The sequence below is a fragment of the Zingiber officinale genome, chromosome 2B (assembly GCF_018446385.1).
Source record: "Zingiber officinale cultivar Zhangliang chromosome 2B, Zo_v1.1, whole genome shotgun sequence".
Taxonomy (NCBI): domain Eukaryota; kingdom Viridiplantae; phylum Streptophyta; class Magnoliopsida; order Zingiberales; family Zingiberaceae; genus Zingiber; species Zingiber officinale.
In genome coordinates this window covers 5,458,465-5,478,245 of record NC_055989.1, presented here as the reverse complement: position 1 = coordinate 5,478,245, position 19,781 = coordinate 5,458,465, and positions in this window count along the sequence as shown.

Here is a 19,781-nt window from a genome sequence, read left to right as displayed (position 1 = left end):
GTCAAGATAAACTAATACCTAATTACACTACGACCTTCCAATGGTTTGTTCCTTTCCATCATGGTCGTGAGCTACTGTTTATAATTTATAAGCTACTGATAACATGATCTTCTGTGTGTGACACCACACACCATGTCATTTACAATATAAATTAATTGAACAACTACATTTATCATAAATGTAGACATTCGACCAATGTGATTCTTATTTCTAGATAAATGTTTATACCAAAAGCTAGGCTTTTAGTATACACTCCAACAGCTCTCTCCATTTCTGATGCTCATTCTTTGACTTATTAATAATTTCTTTGATTGATTCCCTTGTTGAATAATACATTTCTAAAACTCAATTTATGTCTTTTCATCTCGTCTATTCTTATCAATTATTTTTCTTAGCTTGTTATTAAAATCATATGAAAATTCCATTGATTGTTTTCTTGTTATTGGAACTACATTTCATATTAAAAACATTTGTTATGCATGCTGAAAACTATTAGTTTCCTCTATTTTTCTTCATAATTTACCCATCCAATCTAATATAATCACACTGTTGTCAATTAATACAATACCAATGGATGACTTTGGCTAGTTCATCTGGTACCAATGGAAAAATAAAGATAAGGAATTAAACCTGACCCTTGATATAAACCTTGAGCAATAGAAAAATCAATCATCACACTGCAACTAGATTTACTTCTAGCAACAACATTATCAGACCTATTTTTATTACATCAATTTAATTATTACATGTTCCTTGTAGATCAAAACCCCACCTTAATAGTTGTCTAGCAATTCTATCATAAACTTCTTGAAACCTCTAAAATAATAATAATAATAATATATATATATATATATTAGTGTCTCATCTCTTATTCTCCTTTTGAGATTTTCCTCCAAAGTCATCCCTTTCTGTTCCATCATCAAAAAAAAAAGGAAAAAAAAAAAATCATTGTTTTATTTTATTTACATTTAATATACCTAAATTTCAGTTTGATTTTTTTTTGTTCAATAGTTATAGTATCATCTTCATGAAAGGGGAGCTTCGGCGTAATGGTAAAGTTGTTGACATGTGACTTGGTCGTCATAGATTCGAGTCGTAAAAACAGTCTCTTGCAATGTATAAGATAAGATTGTGTACAATAAATCTTTCTTTGGACCCCGCATTGATAGAAGTTTTATGTGTCAGACTATCCTTAGCTATAGTATCATTTTCATCAAAAATTGGAATTGGATTTTATCACCTGGATGAGTCCACATTCAAAAACAAAAATTGTTAAAATAAATGCTTAGATCATGTCACCCTAAATAATATTTTTTAATCTGTTTTCTACATTCTACCTATGAATATTAAACACAAATTACACCTACACCAAACTAGTGAATATATGTTTTCTAACAGTCACATATTTTATGCATTTCTTTATTGTTTTTTCAAGAAGGTGCTATTCTACAAAAGCAAATATTTTTTGCAGGAGGGGACCAACATATGGTTCATCACACTCCCTCCAATGCAGGACGATTAAAAATGGCTTATCATTTTTGGTTTAGAGTTGGTGATAGTCTTGGAGTCTTTGTCATTTTTGGGTTAGAGTTATTGAGTCTGTCATTTTTGAAGATTAAAGTTGGTGAAAATTTTTAGAGTATTCTTGAGTGAGGTTGAATGTCATCAATGAATGACAGGATGACAGAGGATTACAGGCTGTGTTATCCACGACATTCGCCTATATATTACCTTTAATTAAACGTTATTCTCTCACACAAACACAAATTACAAGATGAAGACTAGGGTTGTAAATGAACCAAGCGTTCGTGAACAAGCTTGGTGTTCGGCTTAGTAAGAGCTTGTTTATGTTCGTTCACTATACATAAGATTAATTAAACAAACAAGCTTGAACAGCTCGTTAAGCTAAACAAACAAGCTTGAACACATATGTGTTTAGCTCGTTAACGTTCGTGAACAACGTTCATGAACAATGTTCGTGAACAACGTTCGTGAACAATGTTCGTAAATAACGTTCGTGAACAATGTTCACAAACCATATTTATTAATAAAACTCTTTTCAATATGATAAATAAATAATAAAATAAATAAATAAATTTAAATTATCAATCTTAATAACCAATCAAACAATTAAAAGTTTCAAACAATTAAACAAATTTGAATTGAGAGCTTGATAACATCTAAACGAACCAAGCTCAAACCAAGCTCAACCCAAGCTCGAACCAAGCTCAAGTCAAGCTTGAATTGAGAGCTTGATAACATCTAAACAAAACAAGCTCAAGCCAAGCTTTAAACAAGCTCAAGCTCATAAAAAATAAACCAAGCCAAGCTTGAACACTCATTTCAAAAGCTTAGTTCATTTTAAGCTCGGCTCGGCTCGGCTCGGTTATCTTATCAAACAAGCTTGAACACCCCAAAGCTCGGCTCGGCTTGTCTTGTTTACAGCTCTAATGAAGACCACTATTCTCTTGGTCCTGGTGCTCGTGCTCATGCTCGTGGCGATGTCGTTTGCTTCTGTGGAAGGAACACGGACGCTGCTTCAGGCCAATGCGCCACCGGGGAAAATTCGGCGTGGTGTATGCTGCTTGCTGAGGATCCATTTCTATTGTTGTTGCGGTCACGTACCTTGAGCAGTTGTGCTGTAATCTCATCCCCGTCGACTAAATAAGTTGCATCTTCATTTAATTCTGCATCCCATTAGATTCCGCCTTATAATCTCATCTGGTGTTTCTGCTTGCATGAATCTCATGCATCTTTTGTTTATGCATCTTAGCTATGCATCTTGTGTGTCGTGTGAGGGATGTAGCAGCATACACCACGTCGAATTTTCCTCGGTGGCGCATTGGCCTGAAGTAGCGTCCGTGTTCCTTCCACAGAAGCAAACAACATCGCCACGAGCAAGCCTGGGTCGGTACGATATACCGTACCCAAAATCGAATACCGTATACCGTACCGAAAAAATCGGTATTCTAAGAAATGATACCGACATCGTACCGACATTTCGGTATACCGAAATATCAGTACGGTATCGGTAAAATTCCGTCATGCCGAAGTTATATATATATTACATATAATATATAAAAAATAGTTCTCTTGTAATGAAGGGCAATGATCACTATCACCAATACAAAATAAATCCTTCAAGAAATTCAAAGAGACCAAGAAAGATATATACAACAAAACAAATTCCTCAGAACAATATACACCAACCGTGAATAGAAATAAAAAAAAATATTAAAACTCAAGTTTTCAAGTCGAGAGCACATCGTTAGGACTGGAAAAAAAATCGAAATACCGAAAAATCGTACCAACATATGGTTTTCTTTTTTCTACATTCTACCTATGAATATTAAACACACATTACACCTACTCCAAACTAGTGAATATATGTTTTCTAATAGTCACATATTTCATGCATTTCTTTATTATTTTTTCATGAAGGATTTTTTGGTACGCTTTTTCGATATGCTGCTACATCCCCTCACACGACACACAAGATGCATAGCTAAGATGCATAAACAAAAGATGCATGAGATTCATGCAAGCATAAGCACAAGAGATGAGATTATAAGTCGGAATCTAATGGGATGCAGAATTAAATGAAGATGCAACTTATTTAGTCGACAGGGATGATATTACAGTAAAGCTGCTCAAGGTACGTGACCGCAGCAGTAGCAGAAATGGATCCTCAGCAAGCAGCATACTTCTTGAAAAATCGAAATACCAAAAAATCGTACCGAAAAATCCTTCTTGAAAAAACAATAAAGAAATGCATGAAATATGTGACGGTTAGAAAACATATATTCACTAGTTTGGAGTAGGTGTAATGTGTGTTTAATATTCATAGGTAGAACGTAGAAAAAAGAAATCCATATGTTGGTACGATTTTTCGGTATTTCGATTTTTTGACTTTTGACTCTGAAGAGATGCTTTCCTTCGATCCTGCGTATACAAAGACAAGCTAACAAAACGTCAACACCTAGAAACTAGGGAGAGTTCCTAGAGAAGATCTTCCGACGCTCAAGTCAGTATAAGTCTAGACGGGTTAATAAAGAACAATAGAGAACGTGCACACGAGAATAAGCTTTAGATGTTCAGAGAATGTACCTTACCAACAGAGGGGACCCCCTTTATATACCACCTCACATAACCTCCGTAATTGTGAGGTGGCAAAGTATGTCAGAAGTTGTTAGGTAAAAGAAAATGTACAAACTAGGTAATGTGCAATAATTGTCCGAGGAAACTTTCAATTACTCATATATATATCTCTTTTGTCGTTTATAGCTAGCTTATGTAGTTGCTGAGACTGTTGCAGGAATATACTGTCATAAGTGGTCAGCTGATGAGAGATACGATAATCCTTGAAGAAGATTCCAGCAGAATATTCTCTAACACATAGTTATTATTCTGACAGATTGTTAGGATTTTCTGCTCATGTTGTTGGCTAAGAATATCCCGGCCGATCTATAAGGTCGGTCGTCCTTATGTTTGTCCTCGCATTAAGTTGCTTTGTTATATGTTGAATGCTATTAGAAATTCGTTCAATAAGTCATATGATAAACTGTGCGTGCTGGAAATCCACTCGAGAAGTCATATGATAAATCGTGTGTTGGAAATCCATTTTGGGAGACAATATGAAGCTAAGTACTTTAAGCCCGGCCGACCTTTTGTCTGACTGCACGTATAAACTTGTCTTGTTATGCGACCGAACGGATACACATGCATATTGTCGTGTGGAAATTGCTGGGGGTGACCAGTGGTAGAATAGATCTGGTGTGTGTAGAGAGGCTCGTACAAATAAGGAGTCTGACCTTTGCCTCAACCAGATCTATGACTGATCGATTGTTAGGTGGGTCGGTCATTCCAATCGGCCTATAAGGTCGGCCATCCTTTAACCCGGTCGGCTATTAAATGACCGGGCATATTGTCTTTCCAATTCAAGAATAAAGCACTAAAATTCCTTATATTCGACCGTCTTAAGGATCGATCGACCTTCTTTCGCACGGTTTGTAATCTAATTGAGCCGGACCTATGAGCCTTAGCACTAGACTAGCAATCAAAGCCAAGTGGGGGATGCTCTCCTTCATTAACTTTAATCATCACATCATCTTAATTTTGATTACCATGTCATCTTTTAGATCCACTCGTTATATCCTGTATCAACTACTTAGAAATAATATTGAAATAAGAGCATTCCTTGAATGAACCAGAGATAGTCAAGCAAGGCACAATTTTGGTAGATTTTCAGTCAGCAGAAAGAAATGATGGCTTATCCACTCAACTATTAGTGAATTTGAACTATTGTTTGGCAGGCCGGTCATCTTGTGTGAGAGCAGAGAGGTGGACGCCTGGACGGTAACTCTACAATGTGATAACATGCATGGTACCTCAACGAACAACACTTTATCCAAGACATAATTTCCCCAAGACATAATTTCCCTAGTGCATCGGTGTCCGAGCACGTGACGACCACGTGACCTTGTTCCTCAGCGCATGCCCTCAAGGGTGTTGGAGGTTCTTGCCATTCTTGCATGGTACCGAAAGCCCCACCTTTGGTCGCGTAACGACCGCGTGGTACCATGTCGTTCTTTCCTCCGCAGAGATGTGTTCCCATCAGCCACGGTCCTTCAACTCAAGACGGTTTTCAGCGAAATCATAAACTGAGATTCCAAATAAATTTATAATAATATATAATTTATCTACAATGACTTCTCCTAACATTTTTATTTGTAAAATCTTCTAAAATTTTCAATTCATTTAATCTTTATTCTTGATACATTAATGATCTCATATATATTTTTAATAATTTTAATTTTAAAAAACTCCTTTCAATCGATGCTACCGTAATAGGCATAGTCAACAAATTCTATAAACAATTGCAACATTTGGATAACAATCTACATTTTGAACAAATTCAAGAATAACAATTTCAACATTATCATATTTGGTAAAGTTGTTTGTAATATTTTAATTCAGTAAATAAATCATCTAACTCAACATTTGATAAGTTGTCATGAGTTAGAGTAGATTTTAAATTGACACAATATTTTCTCAATTCATCATCATCCAAAGTTCTTAATGCTTTTGAATCAAATAAAAATTAAATAAAAAACTAAATATATTTTCAAAGGTTTTCATTTGCTCGAATCTACATTTTAAAGAAGTAATTGTCATGTCCACAACAACAATAAAATTAAGGATGACAATTTCACCCGAACTCGATGGAGTATCCGATATCCGACCCGAATGGAGAAGGGTATGGAGGGACTATCAATACCCGATACCCAATCCGAATACCCGATATATATATAGGATGTTAATTTTATTATGTTTTTGTTGAATGATAATAATTTGAAAGAAAGAAGAAAAATTATACGTATAGAAAATATTCGATCTTTTAATGGGTAAGGGTATACCCATCGGATATCCTATACCCGATAGGTATAGGTACGGAGAATATAGAATTTCACCCGAACCCAACCCATTGGCATCCCTAAATAAAATAATCAATTCTAAAGGACTCTTCTAGTGATAGTGAAACTTCATCATCTTCTCTTTCATTAAATTGTCTTTTCCAAAAAATACGGCACTTTATTGTAAATATTGGCTCTATATTCATATCTAATGCAAGACTCTTCGCAATAGTCAAACTTGCAGCAAAACGATAATTCCTATATTTTTCAAAAAATGAGATTACACCTTCTAATTGTTTCATAGCAGAGTCAATGCACATAGATTTTGATTGTAATTTCTTACTCACCATGTTCATAGAAAATAAGATATCATACCAAATGACCATACCAAGTAAAAATTCAAAATTTTCGATTGAATTAGTTAAACTTTTAGCTTCACTGGTTTGACAGTTAATCCCTTCACATTATTAAGTAAAATTTTTCATTTCTTAGGAGAACTTGAAAATAATGTATATATGCATTGCACTACTCCAAAAAAAAATAACTTTAACATAAAAATGTGTCATATCACTAAGAGTTAAATTAAGACTATGACAAGCACATGACATATACAATGCTCTTGGATTTATTTCAAGTAACCTCTTTTGAACTCCTTCGTGTTTTCCTTTCATATTGGAACCATTATCATAACATTGACCTCTAATATTTTTAATATTAAGATTAAGTGATTTTAACATATTTTGTAATTCGTTAAAAAGTCTTAAACCAGATGTATCATCTACTTTTAGAAACTCTAAAAGTACTCTATTTTCACTTTATTACCTGACATATTAACACATCGTACTATAAGTCATTTATTATTGATGACTTATATTTGGGGTACAATTAAGAATTATTAAAAAAGATTTTGTTTCTCTAATTTTATTAATGTGTGTTTACCTAGTGATGGACTAGAGAAAAATAGGTAAAACAAAGTAGGTAAAATTCAAGGGGATAAAAAAGGTAAAAAAATATATATATAAGAAAAATGGTAAAATTAAAAGGGGTAAATTAAAATAGATAAAATGAGTAAAATTAAAGTAGAGAAAAAAAAAGTCGGTAAAATTAAAGTGGGTAAAAACATGGGAAAGTGTAAAAATTATTTAAAATTAAAGTTACAAAACAAGTGGGTAAAAAAATAGATAAAAAGTTGGATAAAATAAAAATGGACAAAAAAGGGTAAAATTAAAGTGGATAAAAAATTAGGCAAAAAAAATGGGGGAAAGGGTAAAATTAAAATGGGTCAAAAAAATGGGTAAAATTAAAATGGGCAAAAAATAATAGGTCAAAAATAAAATAGGTAAAATTAAAGTGGGTCAAAAAAATAAAATGGCTCGAAAAAATAAAATAGGTCAAAATAAAATGGGACAAAAAAGTTTTAAAATAAAATTGATAAAAATAAAGTGGCCAAAAATAAAATAAATCAAATATAAAATGGGTTAAAATTAAAATGAGTAAAATTTAATTTAATAAAAATGTGGATAGAATTAAAGTGGGTAAATAAGTGGATAAAAAAAAATGGCCAAAAGGGATTAAAAAAAGGGTAACAACTAAAGTGGGCAAAAAGAATCGATAAAAAATAGATAGAATAAAAATGTGCCAAAAAAGGTAAAAAAAACAATAATAAAATTATAGTGGAAAAAACAAGAAGGTAAAATTAAAGTGGGTAAAAAAATTAGCCCACGTATTTGTAATACAATATAATACAAGTAGCTCATAACTAGGATACTAATTTTTCGTACTGATGTATACTATACAATACCGGTAGAAATTAGAAAATATACTTTACTAAAATACTAATTAGACATAACACATTTCACCAATACTATAAGAGAGGATTAAATAAGGGTCGTACTCATCAAGTGATGGATAGACCTCGGTGACGTTAGGGACGTTCATGCAACAATAAAACCTTAGATTATGACAGCAACGAAGGCTCGGTCAGTCTATAAGAAATTCCTTCAGAGATTATCGTCAGCAGAAAAAAAAAAAAAAAAATCACCATAGTTTCTAAAAGGATAAATTTCTAACTAAGTGGTCGGTACTAGGGGACCGCTAAAGTAGCGGATCTACCTTTATAAATTTCTAACTAAAACGTACAATTTATAGACCAAATTTAAGAGATTAATACAATTGGTTTCAAATGCACACTATTATTTTCTTATTTTATATTTCCTTTTTAGATCCATGATGATTTCAAATAGGATTAGGGAAAAATATTAAAATTTTAGTATACCACACGTAAAATCTAACAAATCATGTCAATTTAATAGTATATCAAAAATTTTGATACAATATAATATCATATTAAAATTTTTGATGTCAGTATAAGATGTAAATTGAAATTTTTTATATACTTTACAAAATTTAACGATATATGATATGAAATTTATATTGTATTGATAATTCCTTATACCGAATTTCGATATGAATTTTTATTATACCAAATTTTTGATAAATTTTGATATACCTTATAGAATCCTCCTTAATGGCAAAAGATAAGAAAATTGATGGGAAGAGGCCTAGTGTGTTTAACCGTTGTGATGGACGAGAGAAAAATAGGTAAAACAAAGTAGGTAAAATTAAAGTAGATAAAAAAGGAAAAAAATAATAAGAAAAATGGTAAAATTAAAATGGGTAAATTAAAATGGGTAAATTAAAATGGGCAAAAAAGGGTGAAAATAAAATACATAAAATTAAAGAGATAAAAAGTAAACAAAACACTCCCTTGTTTGACTGGTGGTTGTACCAAATCAGTGGCATGCCTGTTCAGATACCACTTGTAGAATCAGAAAGACGCTAGTAGGGGGTAAATAACGATCGTCGAAAATCGAGAGTTAAGTACGCAGTAGAATAAAAAATAACAATGCTAATAAAACCAAATTTTACTTAATTCGGAGACGACTCCTACTCCAAGGCTCACACCCGTCAAGTGTTTTCGTTGGGAATCAAACTATTAGGGAAAGTAGTGGGAAAATGGATCAAATTAGAATGGGCATAAAAAAAATGGGTAAAATTAAATTGGGTAAAATTTTAGAAAAAAAATAGGTAAATTAAAGTGGGTAAAAAATAGATAAAATTAAAGTAGTAAAAAATGGATAAAATTAAAATGGAAAAAAGGGATAAAAATTGGGCAAAAAATAGGTAAAATTAAAGTCGATCTAAAAAGTAAGTAAAATTAAAGTGGATAAAAAATGGATAAAGATTTGGCAAAAAAAAAAAAAAGGGGAAAATAGGTAAAATTAAAGACGATCTAAAAAGTAAGTAAAATTAAAGTGGATAAAAAAAGGGGTGATATTAAAGTGGGAAAAAATTGTGCAAAAGATGGGCAGGAAAAAAAAAATGTCAAATTAAACTGGGCAAAAAAGCGGGTAAAAAAGTGGATAAAAATGGATAAAATTAAAATGGGGGGAAAATAAAAGCATATAAAAAAAACAGTAATCTGTCGTGGACGTCTTTCTTAACTTGAATCTATGGAAAATTGATCTATCGTGATTATCTTCTTTCATGCTAAAATAGTAATCTTGCACGGTATGGAGTTACATTTAAGTGGACTATTCTTCATCTTTTTCTCCGTGTGATTTGTCTGAGCTGTTCTACTTCTGTGATGAACGTAGGTTATCCTTCTGAGTAACCACTCAGTCAAGTGAATGTGCTTATTTCCCTTTTATGCTCTGAGTTATATGCTTTATGATGAACGTTGTGAATCTTGATACAATCAAATTACAGAAATACAATTAGTTGAATTATGCCCAGTATTTTCCATTCTCTCGTTCTTGCTAACTATCAACCTTCCTATTCTCATTTTCATGCCTTAAATCATTACTAATAGCTGAAGTCATTTCACTAATATTTTACATTCTTTGGTTAATTTGTGAAATTTCAAGTACTGGTTATTGCCACTAGGACATTAAGAAGTGGGAACCAAGGCGCATTGGAGTGCTTCTTTTGTATATTATTACTGTTTCAATTTCTTGCCGTAAGTTCTATGTGGCTTTAACTAGTCATATCAACCATCAAAGTAAGAGAGAATAAACTGAAGCTTACATGGAAGCTTTGATTCCTGAACCCTCTCCAGCTAATGTTAGAAGGTATGTGAAAAATGTTTTGGCTTTTTTATTACTGTATTTCTCTTTTACTTCCAATGCCTTTCTAGATTAATGTCAGACTATCTTGACTCTAAATGTAATCTTATTTTAGTTCCACCACCACTACTACCTCAGGGATTTTTATATAAGAATGTGAAACAAGTTTTGCAATTTTAGAAATTTGAAATGTTTAAACGTCAACATGTTTGTTTGTAGGCTATTTTACTTGTCCATATTGATTTCAAAATAAAATTACTCAAATGGATACATTCATATTTGAATGGATGGAGCTATTTGTTAGGATCGAAAAGTAGCTAGAGGGAGGGTGAATAGTTCTTCGCGTGCTCGTCGTCGGTGTTGCTCGTTTCTTCAGAGATATGCAGCGGAAATATAAGAAACAAAAGCATACAACGCTAACAAGGATGGTTTACTTGGTATCCACCTCACAAGAGGTGACTAGTCCAAGGATCCACACCTACTCACGCACCCTCCACTATGAATAACACTCCTTTATGGTAACTACCAAAGGCGGAGAAGCCCTACAACACTCTCAATACAAGAAGAAGAAAGGGAAATACAAGATAAGCAAAAGCTTACAAGATGTGCAATAAAAATCCTAACCCTAACTTCTTCTTCTTGTTTTTGATCCGCCTCTTGACTTGGAAAAACCTTCAAGAATCTTCAAGAACTGGCGATCTGGAGCTTGGAGAGAGCTATGGAGGTGCTGGAGAGTATCTGGAGTGAATCGGTGAAGTTCTGCAGAAGAAGACGCACGCCAACGGCCTTTATCTGCGCCAACGGTCGGATCCCGATCGATTGGATTACTCCCAATCGATCGGGGAGGCTTTGGATCGATCCACGGATCGATCCAGAGCGCCTCTATGCTCTGGAAATTAGCCTGGATCGATCGGATGATCGATCCAGGGCTTATCGCGACATACAGCACCTTCCCAATCGATCCACTAATCGATTGGGACCTCTGGATCGATCGGCTGATCCATCCAGAGGCATTCTGTGCGCTCGCGACTTCCTCCCAATCGATCCACTGATCGATTGGGACGAAAGCTTCTCGTAGGGACACCCCAATCGATCGACCGATCGATTGGGCTCCAGCCAATCGATCGGCTGATCGATTCGGCTTCTGGTTTTTGCCCAAAACCAAGTCCCAAGCCTCCCAAACAAACATCCGGTCAACCTTGACATGTTGGTTCATCATGCCTAGCATCCGGTCACCCTTGTCCTGCTAGGACTCCCTCACCAAGTGTCCGGTCACTCCCTTTGACCCACTTGGACTTTTCCTCATCTTGCCAAGTATCCGGTCACTACCTTGACCTACTTGGACTTTCACCAGATGACTGGTCAACCATGACCCATCTGGATCTCTCCGTGCCAAGTATCCAGTCAATCCTTTGACCTACTTGGACTTTCACCAAATGTCTGGTCAACCTTGACCCATCTGGATTTCCCCGTGTCTGGCTTCACTCACCAGGACTTCCAATCTGCCTAGCTTCACTCACTAGGACTTCTCTTCTGCCGGCCTTCACTCACCAGGTCTTTCACCTAGCTTCACTCACTAGGATTTTCACCTGGCTTCACTCACCAGGATTTTCTTCTGCCTGGCTTCACTCACCAGGACTTTCACCTAGCTTCACTCACTAGGATTTTCACCTGGCTTCACTCACCAGGATTTTCTTCTGCCTGGCTTCACTTACCAGGACTTTCACCTAGCTTCACTTATTAGGATTTTCCTCACTGCCTAGCTTCACTCACTAGGTCTTTCCTTCTGCCTAACATCCCAGTTAGGACTTCCCAGTCAAGTATCTGGTCATCCTTGACCTACTTGACTCTTCTTCAATCAACCTTGTATTGTCAAACATCGAAACTCAAACAAAGACTCAAGCTTGGTCAACCTTGACCTGAGGGATGTTGCACCAACAATCTCCCCCTTTTTGATGTTTGACAATACCAACACTATCACTTACAATACCACATGTAAGTTAGGCTAATCTCATAGCCTAAACCTTCTTCATGCCACTAGGTAATGAATACATAAGTTAAACCCTTCAATCTCCCCCTAAGAGGGTAAACTCCCTCTAGGTAATGAAAGCCTAACTTACTCCCTTTCATTCTCCCCCTATTGGCACACATCAAACCATGCCTCATTTTTGGGCACACATCAACAAATTCACTTGTTGAAAACTCTCCCCCTGAAGAGTTGCTCATCGTTGTTCACAACTTCACTCGTTGTGATCAACACGATAATGAAGGTCTCATACCCTTCATTATCCTTAACCCTACATTTCCCATTAATGTAGTCAAATGCCCATCCTTGAGCATTTTTAACTTAAACCACTTGAACAATGAGGATATCCACTCCCCATTAAAGTTCAAACGCTCAACCTTGAGCATGTTCTGAAAAGAAGGTTAACCACCTTCCAAGGTTCATGAAAAATAATTTTAATGTCTTTAAAGAGTCCCTCCCCCTAATGACATGGTAGTAACTTCTGTCATTGCACCAACAATGACTTGGAATCCCTAAACCTTTAGGAAACCCAAATTACGAAGTTTTGAGGTTCAAATATTCAAAAATTTGAAGCAAACCTCAACCTAAACTTCAACTTAGTCTCCCTTAACCAATCCATCCTTGTTTTTAACATGAAAATACCCCCTTTTTTTTGTATACAAATGTATTTTGAGGGGTTAGGAATGGTTACCTAGACTAAAATAGGTTCAAAATGCTGAAAATAAGCTTTCCCAGCCAAAATCAGCATCTTTGATCAATTGGAGTTGGGTTCCAATAGATTGAACCCTGCTGAATCGATCCATTGATCGATTCAGTCTTCTTGGATCGATCCACTGATCGATCCAGCGAACTTCTGCTCGCGAGAAATACCTTCTCAATCGATCGACTGATCGATTGAGGCCCTCCAATCGATCCACTGATCGATTGGAGTTCCGATAGTTGCTGAAATTCCATTTTAGTCAACTTCAGAAACCCCTAGAAAATTCTACAAAAATCGTGAAAATTTGTGTAGACATTATTTAGGGTATATACTATCAAGGAAAAATAGTTTTTTTTATGAAAATACATCATATTTTCAAAGATTGACACAAACTTGAAAACTTGCATAACTTTAGTGTTTTCTTCAAGTTTGTGTCTAACTATTCAATGGTGATTACTATCAAAAGATAGCCTTCACCAAGGTTTTCCAAAATCATTTTAAAAACCTTTTCAAAACCAATATCTCATCATGTTCCTTGGGCTTAATGCACATGACTTGTGCATTAGCTTTCCCAATGATGGGAAAACACATACCAATGTGTTTTGATGAACTCAAAACTCAAAAGAATGCACTAAATCAACATCTTGAGTTTTGTTCATCATCCTAACATCTCACTTGTATCTAAAGTGCACAAAACACATACAAGTCATCTTATAGGTCTTTGTGAGATGTAAAGTTTGGTTTTGCCCTAATTTAGGGATCATGCATATTTATCTAGGCATTTTGTAGATATTGGACATCCACCTAGGATGTCACTTATTGATAAATGTCATTTGTCCTTATTTTTAAGGAATTAAAAATAATGCATGATAATGTTATGGCATACATAAAAATGAAATAGTTTTCAAAAGAAAGATTCCTATAACTACATGATGTATGTATGTCATGACATGGTATTTTTTGTGTTTTCATAATAAGGCATAAGTGCAAAATACAAAACTAAATATGATGTCATGGCATATAGTGAGCAAACAATCATGGCAAGGTTTAGCATAAATAAAATACCTAGATTACCTATCTAAGTGTCCTTAACCCTTAGCTAAGTTAAAACTTAACCCTAGATTGCCCTCTAAATGCTCCAAGAAAATGTCAAATCCTAAATTGGCATTTCTAGTTCTCTTGATTAACTTATGCCAATTGAAATTAAGCTTATTCCTCAAATGTTGGCATATTTCGTTCTTCCACAAGGGTAGCGCTTTAAATTAAGGCTTAGATTGGCCTTAAATTTCCTAAGAACATACCAAAATCCTAACTTGGTAGTTCTTATGATTTTCCCAATTTGTGTCACTTAAAATATCATCCAATTTATCAAATTTTGACACATTTTACTCTTCCCAAGAGTAAATATAAATCCACTTCATTTTCAAAGGTTAATAATAACCTTGAAAATGCTCCTTGAGTGTCAATTTCTTCAAAGTTGAGTTAACTACCCTTCTTCTTAGAGTTGACACTCTCTAACCCATCTATGGGGTAGAGAAGATGCTCCTAGGAACCCAAAACCTATTGGTGCTCCTTGGATGCTCTAGGTATTCACTATGGATAACTTCCCTAGATACCTTCCTAGTGACCTTGTTTGGCTTCTTAGAAGCCTTGGTCACTTTTTCTATGTCAACTCTAGGGATAGCCTCCCTTGTGACCTTGTTAGTGACTTTCTTAGACTTCTTAGAAGTCTTAGTCACATTTGTTGTTGCAAAGATACTTCTAGGGATGACTTCCCTTGTATCCTTGACTTGACTTCTAGACTTAGGGTTGGTTCCATAGCTATATGGAACCCTATGGTAAGTAGATACATCCTTTTTGATTTTAGGTTTGTATCCCAAACCTCTATGGCCCTTGGATGCCCCTTGTTGTCCTAAACCTAGATTTTGCTCATCTTGCCCTATTAGGATATTTTCCATCCTTTTTAGGGTCTTTTCCATTTTATCAAGTCTTGATTTCAAGACTTGATTTTCTTTCCATAAGTCCTTAGTTTTTGATTTATCACTAAGTCCATGAGCATTTTTGTTTCTAGGCTTGTAGCTAAAATCCTTAGAGTTCTTGCCTAGACTTTTACCTACATTCCTAGCCCTAGGTGTAGTGGTTTTAGCATGAAAAGCTATATGTTTTTCCTTAACGCTATCATGCTTCCTATTTTCATGGTAAATGACATTAAAATGGTATAAATTGGAACTAACATGCTTTTTACCATAATTTAAAGGGGTAGGTTCAATAAAGGTTACCTTCCTTTTTACCTTGGAGGCTCCCCCTTGAATTGAGCTTCCTCCTTGAGTCTTGACCACCTTCTTCCCCTTGGGACATTGACTCCGGTAATGTCCCTTTTTATTGCACAAGAAGCAAACAATGTGCTCCTTGCTCTTCTTTATTGTGGGGATGGTCTCCTTGGGCTTCTCCTTGCCCTTGGGTGCCACTTGACCCTTTTTCTTGGTCAATTTAGGGTATTTACTTTTGTAATGCCCTTTTTCCCTACATTCAAAGCATATAATATGATTTTTATTTGTAATTGAAATTGTTATACCTTTACTTGTAGGAGTGGCATCTTCTCCTTTTGATCCGAAGGTAGAAGCTTCCTCTTGATCCGAAGATGATACTCCTCCAATATATTTGACTTGATTCATGGAGGTGGAAGCTTCTTCATCCTCTTCTTCTCTTGACCCGGATGTGGAGGATTCTTCTTGCTCTTGATCCGGTGTCAATGAAGATTGCTCCCCCCTCAATCCTAGAGGTGGAGGCTTCACCTTCATCTTCATCCTCTTGTACATGAAACAAGGAATAAACTCCTTCCTTACTCTTTTAATTGCTCTCCTTTAAGGATGAATCTTCTTCTTGGACTTCTTCTTCGGAAGTTGAGCATCTCTTAACTTCGGAGTCCTCTTCCTCTTCCTCCAATGAGTCGCCTTCTTTGGATTCCTCTTGATTTGGTATAGTGGAGGGGATCTCATGAATTGATGTCAACTTGCTCCAAAGCTCCTTGGCATCCTTGAATTCTCCAACTTGAGCCAAAATGTGGCTAGGCAATAAGTTGATCAAAAGCTTGGTCACTTTATCATTTGCCTCGCTCCTTTGAATATGCTCTTTACTCCATTTGCTTTTCTTGAGAGGCTTGCCCTTGGAGTTTGTTGGAGCTTCGAAGCCTTCCATAAGAGCAAACTATTGTTCTATCTCCATCATCAAGAAATTTTTGATTCTTGATATCCAAGAATCAAAGCTTGTAGATGTGTAAGGTGGAGCCACCCTCGTGTCAAATCCAAGTCCATCTTGGAATTGCATCTTGAAGTTGAGCATTTTGATGAAGTCTTCGACTTGTAGGATTTCTTCAACTTCTTCACCCTCTAGCTTTGCTTGTTTTGTTTGCCCCTTCTGGCGATGATTCCGGTGAAGAGCGGCCTCGCTCTGATACCACTTGTTAGGACCGAAAAGTAGCTAGAGGGGGGGGTGAATAGCTCTTCGCGTGCTCGTCGTCGGCGTTGCTCGTTTCTTTAGAGATATGCAGCGGAAATATAAGAAACAAAAGCATATAACGCTAACAAGGATGGTTTACTTGGTATCCACCTCACAAGAGGTGACTAGTCCAAGGATCCACACCTACTCACGCACCCTCCACTATGAATAACACTCCTTTACGGTAACTACCAAAGGCGGAGAAGCCCTACAACACTCTCAATACAAGAAGAAGAAAGGGAAATACAAGATAAGCAAAAGCTTACAAGATGTGCAATAAAAACTCTAACCCTAACTTCTTCTTCTTGTTTTTGATCCACCTCTTGACTTGGAAAAACCTCCAAGAATCTTCAAGAACTGGCGATCTGGAGCTTGGAGAGAGCTATGGAGGTGCTGGAGAGTATCTGGAGTGAATCGGTGAAGTTCTGCAGAAGAAGACGCACGCCAACGGCCTTTATCTGCGCCAACGGTCGGATCCCGATCGATTGGATTGCTCCCAATCGATCGGGGAGGCTTTGGATCGATCCACTGATCGATCCAGAGCGCCTCTGTGCTCTGGAAATTAGCCTGGATCGATCGGCTGATCGATCCAAGGTTTATCGCGACATACAGCACCTTCCCAATCGATCCACTAATCGATTGGGACCTCTGGATCGATCGGCTGATCCATCCAGAGGCATTCTGTGCGCTCGCGACTTCCTCCCAATCGATCCACTGATCGATTTGGACGAAAGCTTCTCGTAGGGACACCCCAATCGATCGACCGATCGATTGGGCTCCAGCCAATCGATCAGCTGATCGATTCGGCTTCTGGTTTTTGCCCAAAACCAAGTCCCAAGCCTCCCAAACAAACATCCGGTCAACCTTGACATGTTGGTTCATCATGCCTAGCATCCGGTCACCCTTGTCCTGCTAGGACTCCCTCACCAAGTGTCCGGTCACTCCCTTTGACCCACTTGGACTTTTCTTCATTTTGCCAAGTATCCAGTCACTACCTTGACCTACTTGGACTTTCACCAGATGACTGGTCAACCTTGACCCATCTGGATCTCTCCGTGCCAAGTATCCAGTCAATCCTTTGACCTACTTGGACTTTCACCAGATGTCTGGTCAACCTTGACCCATCTGGATTTCCCCGTGCCTGGCTTCACTCACCAGGACTTTCAATCTGCCTAGCTTCACTCACTAGGACTTCTCTTCTGCCTGGCTTCACTCACCAGGTCTTTCACCTAGCTTCACTCACTAGGATTTTCACCTGGCTTCACTCACCAGGATTTTCTTCTGCCTGGCTTCACTCACCAGGACTTTCACCTAGCTTCACTCACTAGGATTTTCACCTTGCTTCACTCACCAGGATTTTCTTCTGCCTGGCTTCACTCACCAGGACTTTCACCTAGCTTCACTTACTAGGATTTTTCTCACTGCCTAGCTTCACTCACTAGGTCTTTCCTTCTGCCTAACATCCCAGTTAGGACTTCCCAGTCAAGTATCTGGTCATCCTTGACCTACTTGACTCTTCTTCAATCAACCTTTATTGTCAAACATCGAAACCCAAACCAAGACTCAAGCTTGGTCAACCTTGACCTGAGGGATGTTACACCAACACTATTATTTATCCTCTACCATTGGATAATTTTCTCTTTGCAACACACAGCTTGAAATTTTTTGGCTACGACCCTTAATGTAATCTGCTCTATGTTCTGATAATTTTATTCAATATGTTACATAACACTATTTTGGAATATGAAGGAACACGCTACTATTATGGAATATAATGAACACAAGATAAATCATTGGAAGCACCACTGGAAAAAATTCAGATCAAACATGCACTATTTCATTCCCTTGGTGGTAAAAGGTGAATATATTCGCCCCCAGTACTCCCGTCAATTCGTCTCAGGGTCAACACGGAAGAGGTAAATCACGGACGATTACTAGACAGGCTACTAGCCTTTGGAATAATGATTAACACATAAGGGAGATATTTTATCTCGATTTTTGTCAAAATTTAAACTCCAGACTTCATGATGACAACATCTCATACACTAGCCACCCAAAGCACATGCACTATTTCATCCCCTTACACGCACACAAGATGCCCCTTGTTCCTTGTGCTCGTAGTGACATCCTTTGCTTCTATCGAGGCAACACGAACTCTGCTTCAACGGGTGAGTACACCATTGAGAAAAATTTGGACTGCTGTCTTATTTAAAATTGGCAGCATTCGCCTATATATTGGCATCAGTTAATCGTTATTCTCACACAAACACATCCTCATCGTCAAATATCAATATGAAGACCACTGTTCTCTGGGTGCCCGTGCTCGTAGCGACGTCCTTTGCTTCTCTCAAGGCAACACGAATTCTGCTTCAGCAGGCGAGTGCACCACTGGAAAAAATTCAGCCAGTTCTCTGCTGCTTCTTTAGGATCCAGTTTTACTGCTACTGCATCAACGGTACGATCAGTGGCGTCCACCCATGACCTCGAGCAGCTATAATTTCATCCCCGTTGTCTGTGACGCCGTCTAAATAATTAGTATATTTATTTTAATTTGCATTGCATTAGATTCCGAGGACTCGGTAAATATCTTGGTTATGCATCTTTTGTTTCTGCTTGTATGAATCTCAGTTATGCGTCTTTTATTTATGCAGTAGAATTCGTGTTGCCTCGAGAGAAGCAAAGGACGACGATGAGGATGTGTTTGTGTGAGAATAACAATTAACTGACGCCAATATATAGGCGAATGCTGCCAATTTTAAATAAGACAGCAGTCCGAATTTTTCTCGATGGTGTACTCACTTGTTGAAGCAGAGTTCGTGTTGCCTCGAAGAAGCAAAGGATGTCACTACGAGCACAAGGACCAAGGGGCATCTTGTGTGCGTGTAAGGGGATGAAATAGTGCATGTGCTGTGGGGTGGTTAGCGTATGAGATATTATCATCATAAGGTCTGAGATTTAAATCTTGATAAAAGCCGAGATAAAATGACTTCTTTATGTGTTAGTCATTATTCCAAAAGTTA